Source organism: Juglans regia, chromosome 1, assembly GCF_001411555.2.
Source record: "Juglans regia cultivar Chandler chromosome 1, Walnut 2.0, whole genome shotgun sequence".
Taxonomy (NCBI): domain Eukaryota; kingdom Viridiplantae; phylum Streptophyta; class Magnoliopsida; order Fagales; family Juglandaceae; genus Juglans; species Juglans regia.
The window spans coordinates 32,835,608-32,850,607 of record NC_049901.1 but is presented as its reverse complement, the minus strand read 5'-3'; positions in this window follow the sequence as shown (position 1 = coordinate 32,850,607).

Sequence of the window (15,000 nt, the reverse complement as noted above, 5' to 3'; positions counted from 1 at the left end):
AAAAAAAAAAGAAAGGTACTGCATGAATAGAAAAGTTCACAACGTTCCTTGCACAATCTCATGCAAAACACCCCATGCGCAAGTAATTTCTCATATGAGAGATAATATGTAATCCTTGGGTTTCCTCACTGAATCACCTCCTCTTCATGCGGTCTAAATCTGGTCAAATGGGGCAAAATAAAATTAGAAACGGAACACAAACTTAAGCTTGAAACGGCTTAGTTCTAGCTAAAATGGGATTTCATTTAGTTTTCGACATGAGTATGTGCAAGAAGAGAGTTTTTTATGAGCAAAAAAAAGGTAAGAAGAGGCAACTCGAGGTGGCTTTCCTAGACATGACTGCACTAGCACCCTAATTATTAGGAACTGGACAAAAGGAGCCTAGACAGTGAGAATCTGCCGGCGCTCCATTAAGCTTATACTTCAGTCCCACTAAAGAATTCAATTAATTCATTGGTTACTAATACCGATAGTGTAAAGTGAGTCCATATTTAGTTTCCAGCTTAGGACCTAAATACCACTAAAAGAAACCGGCATTGATAGCGTCGGATAAAAGAGCTTAAAAGAAAAAACCATAGGATGTCCCTCCAAATCATTCGAATCCCATAGCCTATCCAACTTCTACACCAAACCAAAAGTTTATTTGCATTTTTATCTATGTTCCATTGCATTGTGTCATCACTCATTACCTATGAGAGAGGATTTTTTTTTTCATGTCCATAAAATATAGTGAAATTACCTATATCTCAGCTTTACAAGCTAGTAGGAGACATCAGTGTCTAGACACTACCCCTTCCACCCATATTTGGAATTGTTTGAGCCTTTTGCTTTAAATCTGCATTGTCACAATATTGTTTACATACGTACGTCATATATACATGTCATATCGCCATTGGGGATGCATTTTCATATGATAGGAATAGAAGGTTTTAACTTCTAATTGGTTTAATGCAAAAGATAATCAGTGAAACTGTTTTAAATAATGAATTTGATTATTTGAAGTAATAAGCTCATTTCTGGTTATTTTTCATATGATATAAGTATCATTAGTTATTTTAAATCGGCTTTGTCAAGCATGCTTTAAAAGCCCATTTGAGTCATAGTATCATGATTATCACTCTCTCCCTTCTCTCTAAAACTCTCTCCACAGATCCGGCTAGAGGGGTGGGAGCTTCGGCTCCCTCCCTCCCTCCTTCCCTCCCGCCTCCTCCTCCTCCCTCCCTTCTCATCTGTGTAGTGTTTTTTTTTTCTGTTGTTTTTTTGTGTGGTTTCAGGTGAAATAAGGGAGAACATAGTTCTGGGTCTTTTCGCTACCCACAGCCAGCACGTGCCCCGCCATGGTGTTGCCCAGCCGCCGATCTTCAAGGCCACTGAATGCGGCACCAAATGGAGCGGCGAGTAGCTCACACGCGCGGCTCGAAGTTTCGGCGTCGTTCGGCGCGTGGCATTCACGCACCACTGGGGAGCCCTCTGCCAACGCCACGCGCGGCGTTTCTGGAGTCTGTGAGTCTGGGATCTCCAAGCTTGACTGTCGGTTCTCTTCCCAGAGTGGCGCGTGTACTGCACGCACCACAACAGCCTCTGTGCACTGCTTTTCACTTTTTGTGCAGTGTTTTTCTCTGTATTTTCTTTTGTGTAATGTTGTTTCTAGGATAATAAAAATCTAAAAAAAAAAGTAGTGCCTTCGGACTTTGGTCCGAATGGAGTAGCAGTCCCCCCTCCGCATTGACGGGGTTTGGTGAACCCTATCCTGCTTAGTCGGGGTATGGGGTTTTGTAACCTCTGTCGTGGACAGAGGTGGTAATTTCTCTAAGATCTAGGTCTTTAGAGATTTACCGTCTGGACTAGACCATGTCAGTCACGAAAGTGTACTGGGTTGTTATTAACTATTGTAATTAGCTTGTTTCTCAAGTCAATTTTGTAAGTCCTCTCTTAATGAAGGGTTATGATCCGTTTTATAAAAAAAAAAAGCCCATTTGAGCATGTATAAGAGATTTTTAAATGAGTAATGCTACATACAGTCGTGGAATGTGCAAACGCCATGCAATCGCTTTGAAAAAGAATGTGGTCCACTATTAAAAAATTAATTTCTTTTTATGTGGATCCTATATTTATTCAATTTTTCAAAGCGACTGCACGACGCTTACACACTCACGACTGCAAGTATCATTTTTCTTTTTAAATATTGATTTTATATTATGTTGATCATGACATGACTTCACACATAACTATCATGTCACGCCAGTTTTTATGACTAGGAGTCTGATGGAGAGACCATATCTTAAAATCTAATCATAACTAGGGGTGTAAATTTAAACCGGGAAACCGGTCCGGACCGGACCGAACCGGACCGGTTGGTCCGGTTTTGAACCGGTCCGGTCCGGAACCGGTTCCGGTCCGGTTCCGGTTCCGTAGTTTCCGGGACCGGACCGGACCGAACCGGACCGGTTGGAAAAAAAAAATATAAAAATTAATTTTATATATTATACAAAATATTTATATATATAATATATAATTATATGTTAAATTTTTATATATAATATATATAATTATATATCATATATGAAAAAATTTCATATTATAATTTATAAATAATAACATAAAATGTTTATCTTAAATATGAATATTTGTAATTTATTTGATCATATGTTACTAATATAATTATATATAAGATAATGTTGTTATAATTTATAAAATAAAAGTTTAATCTTAAAAATGAAAATTTAATTGATCATATGCTTTAAGCATAATATATATATTAAATTATTAATAACATTTTATAATAAGAATTAATACTTTATTATATATTTTTTACATTTAAAAAAAAAGAGAAAATCGGACCGGACCGGACCGAAAACCGGTAAAACCGGAGGTACCGGTTTAGGAGGGTAATCGGGGCGTAATCGGTTTTGAAAAATACAAAACCGGTACATACCGGTTCGGTCCTAAATTTTGTCCAAAACCGGACCGGACCGGACCGGTTACACCCCTAATCATAACCATACATTCTAAACTTTTTAAACCATATATACTAGTTTTGAAAAAGTACAAACCTCAAGAACCTAAAAAGTAATTTTCTCTTAAAATGAATGGCAAAAGATGATCATCAATGTATCAATCCCACTTTTAATAAAAAGGGAACAAAACTTAGAATACAAATTGAAATGAAATGTAAAGAATTCGTCATCAAAGCCAATCAACCTAATTCGATCCAATTTCTTAGGGTTGGATGAGCTTCTTTAAAGACCATTAAATACCTCTTATAGCCCTGACCCATTTAAAAATAGGAAAGCTTTCGTCTACATATAGAAAAGACAAAAGGTTCTTGCACACTAACGTCGGACTAACAAATGTTATTGCCACGACAATTACTATTTTAAAAACATTATCCACGATTCAACCCAGTTTTCACCCGTGCATCATCCTGCCACCTCTTCTAACCGTCGCAACTTTCTACCTCTGTATCAACTCAACTTCGCGCATCTTGTCAGAACCACTAGGAAAGTGGCCCCTGGCCATGCCTCGACACTACCCTTGACATGCCAAGACATCTCCACAGCCAGCCTACATGTGTGCCATGGTCCATGCCTTGACACGCATGAGGTGCCCAGCAAGGCTACTGGTTGTGCGCAGCCCAGCGCGTTGCTCAGCATGTGCATGCACATGCCTAGTGAGGTTAGTGACTGCACGAAACCCAGTGTGCGGCCCAGCATGCACCCGCCTATGAGCATGCCCATGTGCACGCCCATGCAAGCACTCCTATGCCGCCCTTGCACCTCATGCCCCTGTCCACACCCCTGCGTGCACACCATGCCAGCAGTAGCAGCCCAGCGAGTGAGAGGCATGCCTTTGTAGGCATGCCATCCAGCGCACGACTCCAGCTTGTGCCTTGTAGGCGAGGCTAGTGACATGCCCACCTGCCCGTGCCTTGCAGCATCAACGCCTAGGCCACCTGCTCCATGCGGAGCCAACACCCAGGCCACCTGCCTACGCCATGCAGCAGCAATGCACGACACCATGCTGTGTCCACCAGTAGGCCTATGCATGACACCATGCCATGTCTATCAGCAGGCCATGCATAGCACCAGGTTGTGCCCACCAGTAGGCCCACGCATGGCACCATGTCATGCCCACCAGTAGGCCATGCACGACACCATGTCGTGTCCCAACAACCATGAGCCAGCCCAGCCCAGCCCAGCCATGGGCCATGAACCACACTGGCCCATCCATGGGCCATTGCATGCCACGGGCCACCATAGCCCTTACAAGACTATTTTATTGCTTTCATTTATTTTTATTTAATTATTTTCAAGGGGACCTTTTAGGGGTTTCCACTTTGTAATCTCTATAAATAGGACACTTAGAGCACTCATAATGGTTTATGTATCTTATCATTTAAAATACATCACCAAAACTCATTTTTTTTATTTTACATACTGATTTTTACAATATACTATACATCAGTTTATCTATTTTTTCTTTATATTATATTATTTAATATTTTGTTGGAAAAAAAATACAAGGAGAGAGAAACTATTGTGAGAGATAAAGTACATGAAAAGAGAATAAATAAAATATTTTTACATTTGTGTACAGTTCATGCTACATGTAGCTAAACACTGTAGCAAAATGGAAAATAGATTTGAAAATACATGATCCGTTGGAGGTAGTTTTGAGCTTCTTTTCTTCAAATTTTACATAAAGTTGGGTTTTACAAAACCCATTGGGAGTGCTCTTAGTCATTTCATTTACATCTTTTGATAATTTTCCTAGACGATGGCTATTGTTCTTGAGCTCTTTTGGGTGTAATTCGTAAATCCCTAAAGTGAGAATCACACCTTGCAATTCGTGAATAGGTATGATTTATTTTATCTAATATATGAGGTTTCTTTTCAACTTTGTGCAATTTGTGAATCAAAATTGGTTTGTTTATCTTTGTGTTCTTCAAAGTTCTTGAGTGTTCATATATTTTCCATTGTGTTAATATATATTCTTGCATCCATTCTATCTTCCCAAACACATTATTCAGCCATCATAGTGTTTACCCTACTTACCATATTCGGCTACACCATCAATTACCCTTCTTACATCCTTTTTTTACCCTAGCCGAAATCCCCAGCTTCCATATAAGGATTCCTAAACTTTAGGAATCCTAATTCCCTTCCATATCCGAAAATCCCCATATTTGGCCAACCAGTCATATATACCATAATTGATCCCTTAATTCTAGGAATCATCCTAGAATCTCTCATTCTTCATATCAATCCATTCCATCTTGCCATAGCCAAAACCCATCACAACTAAATTGCCTCCTACAATTTTGGAAACCCTTCTTCCATCCAAACCTTAGCCTCACTCATCATCCAAACCCTAATTGCATCACAAATGGCGCCAACTCCAAGAGCACTCATCCTAGTCGTGCCGCACTACTCAATTGCTTGAGTTCATCACTTAGATCACCCTTTTCCATCATCATTATACATCATTCCATCACTAAACACCAAACCTTCATTAACCTAGGGTCCAATTATTGCCACATATTGCTCAAGGCCAAGCAAGAGGGATAGTCATTTTAGTCACCACAAGGAGAACCAAGGCCAGGACAGCATAGTGTTTAGGGACTAGACCGAGGTCCCTAACATTAATCGGTGCTTTCATTGAGAGGATTCTTGCTTGGTGATTTTGAGAAGTTCTCACTTCTCCTTGAGGTAAAAAACGCGTTAACTTAAACCTTGTGAATTGGTTGGGGAAATTCCTCTGGATTCCCATTTATTGTTATTGTTTGTGAAACGAAGTTTGGGGGTTGAGGTAAAAGACGAAGTAGTGTTACTCGAAGGGATCAACCACCCTTGAAGGTGAGGAATTCCAGGTTGGATAATTGTGCAAGAGGGGTCGACCATCCTTGAAGGTGGGGGACCCAAGGTTGGACTTGTGAAGTCGTGAACAAGCTCACTAGTCAAGTTGCTATCCAATTTTTTTGTGTGGAAGCTCAGTTTGTAAGTGATAGACTAAAACCTAGTTTGCAAGCAGTTGCAAGATTTGAAGGATCATGAACCGAGACGTGTTAGAAGCTGAGGAACAAGGTGGTTCCAACCAGGAACGCCTTGAAGCTTTGGAAGGGAAAACCACAAGGTTCAACAATGTCCTTGGCGAGGTCACCACTACATTGGCCGAGCTAAGAATGGCCTTGAATGCCACATGTCGTCAAACGAAAGAGAATAGAAGAATCATGGATACCATGAGACGAGACACCAATGCAAGCCTTGAGAGGCTTGAGAGAAGAGTTGCGGAGACGAATGGGCAAAGGCCACCACCTAGTCCGAATATGCAAAGGCATGATGCCTTTGTTGATGGAGCCGATACAAGTGTGACGGGCTCCATGCATGAACCACCAAGGGCCAAATATAGAATAGGAGGTCATGTTGAGAATGACTATGTGGCCGTGGAGAGATAGATCCATGACGAAGGCAACCACTCTAGAAGTCCGAGTATGTTGAGAGAACCTCAAGATGTGAGGTTTGAACCACCAAGATATGAAGAGCATCAAGAGGCTGAATATGAGTATGAGCATGAAAAACCAAATGGTCATGATGACCATGTTGGTAGAAGGCACCATCACCATGATAGAGAGAGAGGCCACCATGGCCGAAGGTATGAAGATGTCCATTATGATGATAGAAGAGGAAACCGAGCTTATGACCAGGGACCAAAGAGACCAAAGGTGGATTTCTCCAAGTTCAATGGGGGGGATCCATATGAGTGGCTTGACAAAGTGGATCATTATTTTCATGCATATGAAGTGCCAAGACATGAAAGAGTATTGACGGCTTGTTTTTACTTAGAAGGAAAAGTAAGCAAGTGGTGGAGATGGATAATGGACCAATATGAGAAAGAAAGAAAGAGAATGGGATGGTCGGCTTTTGAGAAAGAATTTCTTATGCAATTTGGGCCATCCCCTACTATTAACCATCATGGCCAACTTGCCAAGTTGATGCAAGAAGGGAAGGTGCATGTCTACATTGAAGAATTTAGGGAACTTCAAACACTTGTGAGAAGTTGGTCCGAGGAGGCCCTTGTGGGCACTTTTATTGACGGATTGAAGCCTTGGTTAGCCAAGGAAATCAAATTGAAGCAACCCACTAAGATTCAAGAAGTGATGAGAATGGCTGAGATTTTGGAAGATAATACCTCTTTTAAGAAATGCCAATCTAGGGATATGGGGAGCAAGTTCACTAAAACCTTGCAAACCAAAACTCCTTGGAAAGGTAAAGAGGTTGAAGTTGGGGCTTCTAACTTCAAGCCATATGAAGTGAAGAAGTTCTCAAGGGAGGAAGTCCAAGAGAGGATCAAGAAAGGCTTATGCTTTAAGTGTGGGGAAAGGTGGAGCAAAGAGCATATATGCAAGTCGGGTAAAGCCTATGTGATGATTGAGGAGGATGATCATGATGAGTCCTCAAGCCATGAGTCTAAACAAGATGAGGCCGAACCTAGTGAAGAAGATGAAGATGCCGAACTTTCTCGCAATGCCATGTCGGGAGTACCAAAACCCACTTCCATGAGGGTCATGGCATGGATTGGAAATTTGAGGTCACTTTGTTGAAGCCGAATGCCATTAAACCCTTTTGAGGTTAAAGTTGCCAATGGAGACAAGTTAAAGTGTGAGGGGCTTGTGAAGAAAGTCAAGATGAACATTCAAGGAGTGAGAATAGTGCAGATTTGCATGTCCTTTCATTAGTGGGACTTGATGTAGTGTTGGGCAACGCTTGGCTTAGAGGCGTTGGGAAGGTAGTGCATGACTATCACAAAATGACCATGGAGTTTAAGCTCGAGTCTAAGAAGAGGATATGGATGGCATTGACATCAAAAGAAGTGAAGTCTTGTGAGGCTTTGATGTTCAAGAAATTGTGTAAGGGTGGAGCTCATTGCTTCGCCATTGTTCTAGCCAAAGAAGATTCGGTTTTTGAGGTTGAGAAGATAGAAGAGGGGGGCAAGCATGATGACCTATCCTTGCTACCCATGGAAGTTCAAGAGGTCTTGAAGGACCATCGGGGGGTCCTAGAGGTGCCTACTTCATAGCCACCTACTAGGCCCTTCGGCCATCGAATTGTGTTGATTGATGAGTGCAAACCGGTTAATGTACCTCCATACTGGTATGCACACTTCCAAAAAGAAGAGATTGAGAGACAAGTTGATGACATATTGAAGAATGGATTGATAAGGCCAAGTACTAGTCATTTTTCTTCATCGGTCTTGTTGGTGAGAAAGAAAGATGGCACTTGGAGATTTTGCAAGGATTATCGGGTCTTGAATGAGGCAATGATCAAGGATAGACTCCCTATTTCCTACGGTGGATGAGATGCTTGATGAGCTACAAGGGGCAAGGGTATTTTCTAAACTTGACTTGAGGGTTGGGTACCACCAAATAAGAATGAGAGAAGATGATGTGCACAAGACGGCGTTTAGGACTCACTCCGGGCATTGTGAGTACCTAGTGATGCCATTTGGGCTATGTAATGCCCCTTCTACATTTCAAGCCACTATGAATACCATATTCAAGCCGTTTTTGAGGAAGTTTGTGCTTGTATTTTTTTTATGACATTTTGGTTTATTCCAAATCCGTGGAAGCACATAAGGATCATTTGAAAATTGTGATGAGAATCTTGGAAGAACACCATTTTGTCATAAGGGCTTCTAAATGTGCCTTTATGGAAAAAGAGCTTGAATACTTGGGGCATTTCATTTCGGGTGAAGGGGTGAAGGTGGACCAAAGAAAGATTGAAGCAATGGTTGATTGGCCATTACCTAAAGATGCTTTGGGTTTGACGGGTTTCTTGGGTTTGACGGGTTACTATAGAAGATTTCTGAAGAACTATCGGCTTATAGCTAAGCCACTTACTTCCCTACTCAAGAAAGATAATTTTGAATGGACCTAAGAAGCAAGAGAAGCATTTGAAGACTTGAAGAGAGCCATGACTGTAACAACCGTGCTTGCTTTGCCCAACTTTGAGAAGCCATTTCAAGTCTATACCGATGCAAGTGGAGAAGGTATAGGGGTTGTTTTGGTTCAAGAAAAGAGGTCATTGGCTTTTATTTCCAAATCTCTTGGGACAATGAAGAAGGCTTGGAGCACTTATGCTAGAGAGATGTTGGCAGTTGTTCATGCGGTGAAAGTATGGAGGCCTTGCCTTTTGGGCCGCCAGTTTGTCATTGTAACTGACTAACAAGCCTTGAGACACTTATTACAACAAACAATTGTGAATCCTGAGCAACAAAAATTCCTTGTAAAGTTACTGGGTTTTGAATATGAAATTTTCTACCAACCGGGTAAAGAGAATATGATGGCGGATGCATTAAGTAGACGTGAGGGGAGTTCACTTTTGTGGATAGTACATGAAGAAGATGATTCTACTATGATGGCCATGAGTGGGGCTGAATGGAGAGTATGGGATAAAATCCGGGAAGCCACACTTATTGATGCTCGAGCCTTGGAGATTATTGAACTACTAGAAGCTCAAGGAGGAGGAGTAGTGGGCTTCAAAGTAAGAGATGGTCTTATCTATTACAAGGATTATGTTTATGTACCAAATGTGCCGAATTTGAGAAGAGAGATCCTTGACCACTTTCACAATAGCAAAGTAGGTGGCCATTCTGGTTGGTTGAGAACTTACATTAGAGTGAATCATTTTTTTTATTGGGAAGGAATAAAAAAGGCAGTGAAGAAGTTAGTGGCTGAATGTGATGTATGCCAAAAATCCAAATATAACACAAGACCACCATCCAGGTTGTTGCAACCATTGCCAATTCCAAACAACATTTGGGAGGGTTTGACAATGGATTTTGTAGAAGGATTGTCACCTAGTGGAGGACATGAGGTGATCTTGGTGGTTGTTGATCGGCTTAGCAAGTATGCACACTTTATTCCTCTCAAACATCCATACACAGCCAAGAGTGTGGCCAAAACTTTTATTGATAATGTGGTGAAGCTACATGGGTTCCCTAAGAGTATTGTGATGGATCGTGATAGGGTGTTCATGAGCACCTTTTGGAAAGAGCTCTTTGAATTGCAAGGGAGCAAGTTGAGAGCAAGCTCCTATTGCCACCCACAAACCGATGGGCAAACGGAGGTAGTTAATAGGACTCTTGAACAATACTTGAGGTGCTATTGTCATGAAGAACAAGTGAAATGGGGGAACTATCTTACATGGGCCGAATATTGGTATAACACTTCTTTTCATGCTTCCAATCAAAGAAGTTCATTTAATGTGGTTTATGGAAGACCACCAATATTGGGGAATTATGAAAGGGCAACGACAAGGAATGATAAAGTTGAGAGAGAGTTGATTATAAGGGATGAAGTCCTAGTGAAGGTAAAGAAAGAGCTCAAGAGAGGATAGTATTATGATGAGGGAAGATGTGTGGTTGTTTTTTAGGTGGGGGACTATGTTTATTTAAAATTACAACCATACGGGCAAAAAATATTGAGGAAAAAGCTTAGTTTGAAGCTTTTAAAAATGTACTATGGACCTTTCAAAGTATTGGAGAGATTGGGGAATGTTGCATATAGATTGGAGGTTCCTCCATCTTCAAGATTACACCCGGTCTTTCATGTATCGGTGTTGAAGAAAAGGATTGGAGATCCAAGCCTTATAGTTGAGGAGCTCCCAAGCTTTGATGAGGAGGGTAGGATGCTTTTGCAACCTAGAGTGGTGCTTGAATATAGGGTGGTGACACGGGGGAGAAGTAGGAGAAACGTATGGCAAGTGCTAATTCAATGGCAAAGGGTGCCGAGAGAGGAAGCCTCTTGGGAGGATTATGATGACATAGTGTCGAGATATCCACAATTGATCCATGAGGGCAAGGATGCGCTTGAAATGAGGGTGAATGTCAGAACCCCTAGGAAAGTGGCCCCGGGCCACGCCTCGACACTGCCTTTGACATGCCAAGACAACTCCACAGCCAGCCTACATGCGTGCCATGGCCTATGCCTTGACACGCATGAGGAGCCTAGTGAGGATACTGGTCGCGCACTGCCCAGCATCTGCATGCCTAGCGAGGTTAGTGACTGCGTGCAGCCCAGCGCGCGGCCTAGCATGCTCACGCCCATGCACACGCCCATGCGCGCGCTCTTGCGAGTGCACCATGCTAGCAACAACAGCCCAGCGAGGTTAGTGGAATGTCTTCGCAGGCATGCCATCCAGCGCAAGGCTCCTGCCAGTGCCTTGCAAGCGAGGCTAGTGGCATGCCCACCAGGCATGCCATCCAGCACACGGCACTAGCCCATGCCTTGAAGCAACAACTCCCAGGCCACCTGCCTGGGCCATGCAGTAGCAATGCACGGCACCATGTTGTGTCCACCAGCAGGCCTATGCATGGCACCATGCCATGCCCATCAGTAGGCCATGCACAGCACCAGGCTGTGCCCACTAGCAGGCCCACACATGGCACCATGTCATGCCCACCAGCAGGTCATGCACGACACCATGCCGTGTCCCAACAACCATGAACCAGACCAACCCAGCCATGGGCCATGAACCACACTAGCCCATCCATTGGCCATTGCATGCCATGGGCCACCATGGCCATTGCAAGACTATTTTATTGTTTTCATTTATTTTTATTTAATTATTTTCTAAGGAACCTTTTGGGGGTTTCCACTTTGTAATCTCTATAAATAGAACCCTTAGTCATTTCATTTACATTTTTTGACAATTTCACTAGAGGACGACTATTATTTTTGAGATGACATTTTAAGTGCATATGCACTTGGGCTCTTTTGGGTTCAATTCGTGAATCCCAAAAGAGATAATCACACATTACAATTCATGAATATGTGTGATTCATTTTATCTAATATATGAGGTCTCTTTTCAACTTTGTGCAATTAGTGAATCAAAGTTGATTTGTTCATCTTTGTGTTCTTCAAAGTTCTTGAGTGTTCATATATTTTCCATTGTGTTCATATATCTTCTTGCATCCATTCCATCTTCCCAAACACATTATTCAGCCACCATAGTATTTACCCTACTTACCATATTCGGCTACACCATCAATTACCCTTCTTCCAACCTTCTTTTACCCTAGCCGAAGTCTCCACCTTACATATAAGGATTCCTAAACTTTAGGAATCCTAATTCCCTTCCATATCCAAAAATCTTCATATTTGGCCAACCGGTCATACTTACCATAATTGATCCCTTAATTCTAGGAATCATCCTAGAATCTCTCATTCTTCATATCAATCCATTACATCTTGCCATAGCCGAAACTCATCACTCCCAAACTACCTCCTACAGTTTTGGAAACCCTTCTTCCATCCAAACTCTAATTGCATCACAAGTGGTGCCAACTCCAAGAGCACTCATACTAGCTGTGCCCCACTACTCAATTGCTTGAGTTCGTCACTTAGATCACCCTTTTCCACCATCATCATCATACATCATTCCATCACTAAACACCAAATCTCTATTAACCTAGGGTCCCATCATTGCCACGTATTACTCAAGGCCAAGCAAGAGCCAGTCATTTCGGTCACCACAAGGAGAACCAAGGCTAGAACAACATAGTAGTTAGGAACTAGACCGAGGTCGCTAACACACCTGCCAAAGGCGTCTTCTGTTATGAGCCTAAGAAAGGGGGAGTTGTAAGGGCTACGTAGGATAAGGGATTTACTTTATTGTTAAGGGGTATTGTTGTCTTTTCATTTATATAATAGCTGTTGGGTCTGGTAGAATGGGTCTATGGGTTGTAGAGAACGTCGATTATGGGTCTGCACTAGTCCATGCACGTAGGGGAGGTTAGTAGCAGTTTCTTTTTAGTTTCTTTTCATTATAATTTGTCTATTTAAATTGTTTGCCAGATGAAATGAAGTTCATGTTTTTAGCCCAAATTATTTTGTGTGAATTCTGGAGGTCTTCTGGCTCCTTGAACTACCAGTGTTTATTCTAACTAAATTAAGGAGCCATACCAAATTGGTCTTAGAGCTACATGCTTGTGACATGGCGGAGGGCACTCGTATCGCGCAACTTTCAGAGGTAGTATCTACTTTACATGGGGAGACTGCCTCCTTGAAGGGGGAGCATGATAGATAGGGAGCACTAATAGAGAGAGTTTTATAGCAACTTAATAATTTAGCATAAGCTATGATAGCTTGGAACAAATAATTGCTAAATTAAGCTCGGGGGAAGGAACTTCAAGCAATATGAAGATGAACTCTAATCATCTATTTGATGGGCAAGGTAGAATCCAGGCAAGGAAACTTCGGTTGGATTTCCCTCGCTTTGATGGTGGAGATCCCAATAATGGATTTTGAAGGCGCAACAGTTCTTTGCGTATTGTGAGTGTCAAACTCCAGAAGATCACAAGCTTCAGATCTCTTCCTTCCACATGGAGGGGAAGGCATTGTCATGATACTATTGGTTGATGAGTCCAATCTGGTGGCTAGTTGGGAGGGCTTCTTGGTGGCTCTCCGCATCAGATTTGGACCCTCAGTATATGAGGATCCGGTGGGTGCATTCACCAACCTGTGGCAAACAGGAAGTGTGGAAGAGTATCAAACTGCTTTTGAGAGATCTTTTCAAACAAAATTACTTGGGTAAGTGAAGAATTTCATATTAGTACTCTTCTAAGTGGATTAAGAGATGAGTTGAGAATTATAGATACCACGTTCAAACACGTTCAAACCAAACACTCTCTCGGCTGCTTCTGGTTTGGCCCAATTGCAAGAAAAAGAAGTAGGGAGAAGGCAGCTCAATACCGAAACAAAAACACCTAACACAATTCCTATCCAGCCCCTGTCAAGCCCCCCACACTCAAATTACCTGGACCTAACCCTATACCGAGACTACCAGCCCCTCCAAAAAATCCGAAACCTAACCCAAATCACCCTAGAAGAAACCCTTACCCCATAAAGCATATCAATCCCAATCCAATAAAAGAAAGGAGAGATAAAGGGGGGGGGGGTGTTATTATTTTGATGATAAATACCAACCAAGGCACAAGTGTAATAGGCCTAAAATATATTTGTTATAAGGTATGAAATTAGAAATGGATGCAGATGAGGAATGGGAAGGAGATGAGGATTCTAACCATCCTGATATGGTGGCAGCCCAGTATTATAGCAAGCTGAGTTGCTTGGCATTTCCCTGCATGCCATAGTTGGAGTTCCCTCACCAAAAACTATGAGGTTAGTTGGGAAATTGCATCAACACACAATTATTGTTCTTATTGATACTAGTAGTACACATAGTTTCATAGATGTGAATGTAGGAGGGGAAAGCTACCAGTGGAGGGGAGTCACTTGGCAGTCCAAGTTGCTAATGGAGAGACCCTTCCTTGCTGGGGTTGCTGTAAGGCAGTTTCTCTAAGATTACAACATTATGATTTTGTAGCCAATCTATATTTACTAACCCTAGGGTGTGTGCTGTTGTATTGGGAGTTTGTTGGTTAAGAAGTTTGGGGGCTATTCAGTGGAATTTTGCAGATCTGAGTATGAGATTTTCTGTTAGTGGGAGATACTTACTCTTACAAGGCCTGAAGCTACTCGAGAACACACTTGAGGAAGAATAGAAGATGAGCAAGGCTACTCTTGCGGAAGGTAAAGGGATCTGGCTTCAACTAATGGAGGCAGTTAACTTCAAGGGAGGGGCACCAATGGAGCCTACCATACAAGCTGTGTTGGACACTTTTCAAACAGTGTTTGCTGAACCCAGTGGACTCCCACCTCACAAGAGTGATGATCACCAGATCCAGCTCTAAGAAGCAACCAAGCCCACTTGTGTAAGGCCATATCGATACCCATACTACTAGAAAGAGGAGATTGAGAAGTTGGTCAAAAAAATGTTAATGGCATGGATCATTCAACCTAGTCAAAACCCATATTCTTCACCAGTCCTCTTGGTGAGGAAGGCGGATGGGAGTAGGCGCTGTGCATTGACTATCGGGCTTTAAACAAAGATACTATCAAAGATAAGTTCCCTATCCCTAATATAGCTGAATTGTTGGA